The following is a 2,221-nucleotide window of genomic DNA, read 5'->3' as shown; positions in this document are numbered from 1 at the left end:
CTTTATATGTTGCCTTTGGGGTCCATTTTCAGAAAGCATAACATAATATTTCACTGCTTTGCTGATGATATCCAGGTCTATATGCCAATTAAGTTGAACAGGTCACTCCATTGGAACCACTCTTCAGCTGTCTGAATGATATAAAAACCTGGCTAAAATTAAACTTTCTGAATCTAAATGAGAGTAAAACAGAAGTAATCACTTTTGGTAAAGTAAATTCAAATGACAATGGCCCTTTATTTTCATACAGTCATTCTACTGTTAGGAATCTGGGTTTTCTCTTTGACGGTGCCTTTAAATTGGATAAACAGATTAATTCAGTTGTAAAATCAAGTTTTTTTCCAATTAAGACTAATTGCTAAGGTGAAATCATATCTCCCCACCAAAGACCTTGAAAGGGTGATGCATGCTTTTATTACGACTCGCTTGGACTATTGTAATTCTTTGTATGCTGGCTTTGATAAATCATCTCTGCATCGCCTACAGACTGTCCAGAATGCAGCAGCTCGTCTTTTAACAGGTACTAAAAAGCATGAACACATAACCCCGGTCCTGGCTTCTCTACATTGGTTTCCTGTTCACCTGTGAATTGATTTTAAGATTYTATTGATGGCTTTTAAAGTTTTTAATGGTCTGACCCCGTCATATTTATGTGAACTTCTTAACATCTACATTCCAGTCAGAGCACTCAGGTCTACCAACCAGTTCCTGTTAGATGTTCATAGATCCAAACTGAAATCTAGAGGTGACCGGGCTTTTGCAATAAACTGCTCCAAAGCTGTGGAACAGTCTGCCTCTTACTATTCGATCAGCAGAGACTGTTGAAGCTTTTAAATCTCTGCTGAAGACCCATTTATTTTCTTTGGCTTATGATTAAAATCAAGTTGGAGGTTCAGTTTTACTCTAACTTTAACTTTACTTTAAAAAACTTTATTGTCATGTTGCATGCACAAGGTGTATACAAAACGAAATTTCGTTGCATACGGCTCAGGACAGTGTTTTGAGCTTTCAAAAATATAGAATAAGATATGTATGTAAATATAAAAATATAGAGTGCAGGAATGACAGTAAAATAGAAGTTCTTTAGTTCTGTACATGGGCTAGATATAAAGTGAGACCAGATATTAAGTACAGTGCGGTTAAGAGTTCAGCAGTCTGATGGCAAGTGGGAAGAAACTGTTTCGGAACCTGGAGGTCCTGCACCGGATGCTGTGGAACCTCTTTCCAAAGGGCAGCAGGGAGAACCATCCATAGAGGGGGTGTGAGGGGTCACTGATGATGTTTCGGCCTCGGGACACGCAGCGCCAGGATGAAAGGTCCTGAATTGAGGGAAGGGGGGCCCCGATGATCCTCTCTGCTGTCCGCACCACTCTCCTCACGTTCTTCCAGTCGGAGGCGCTGCAGCCTCCACACCACACAGAGAGGCAGCTGGTCAGAATGCTCTCTATGGTGCTTCTGTAGAACGTCTTGAGGATGGGCAGGGGCAGGTGTGCTCTTCTCATCCTCCGCAGGAAATACAGACGTTTCTGTGCCCTCTTGACCAGAGATGTGGTGTTCACAGTCCAGGAGAGGTCGTTAGTGATGTGCACCCCCAGGAATTTGGTGCTGCTGACCACCTCCACAGCCGAACTGTTGATGAGCAGTGGAGCGTGGCTGGGCTGATACTTCCTGAAGTCGACGATCATCTCCTTAGTCTTGTCAACGTTCAGGATCAGGCTGTTCACTCTGCACCAGTCTACCAGCTGCTCCACCTCCTCTCTGTAGTCCAGGTCGTTGTCGTCTGTGATGAGGCCCACCACCGTTGTGTCGTCCGCGAACTTTACGATGTGGTTGGTGGCGAACCTGGGGGCGCAGTCGTGTGTCATCAGAGTGAACAGCAGAGGGCTCAGGACGCAGCCCTGAGGGGAGCCTGTGCTGAGGGTGATGACATCGGAGGTGTATTGTCCGATCCGGACTGACTGAGATCTGTCGGTGAGGAAGTCTAGCAGCCAATTTCGCAGGGGGGTACTGAAGCCCAGGTGTCCCAGTTTTTCTACCAGATGCTGTGGAACGATTGTGTTGAACGCTGAGCTGAAGTCCAGGAACAACATCCGCACATGAGTATTCTTCTTTTCCAGGTGAGCCAGGCTCAGGTGTAGGGTGGAGGAGATAGCATCCTCAATAGAGCGGTTTCGGCGGTAGGCAAACTGGGACGGGTCGAATGTAGGGGGGAGTCTGGAGA

Source organism: Austrofundulus limnaeus, unplaced genomic scaffold (assembly GCF_001266775.1).
Source record: "Austrofundulus limnaeus strain Quisiro unplaced genomic scaffold, Austrofundulus_limnaeus-1.0 Scaffold182, whole genome shotgun sequence".
In the NCBI taxonomy this organism is placed as follows: domain Eukaryota; kingdom Metazoa; phylum Chordata; class Actinopteri; order Cyprinodontiformes; family Rivulidae; genus Austrofundulus; species Austrofundulus limnaeus.
The sequence above is the reverse complement of the archived record's forward strand: the minus strand, read 5'-3'. Positions refer to the sequence as shown.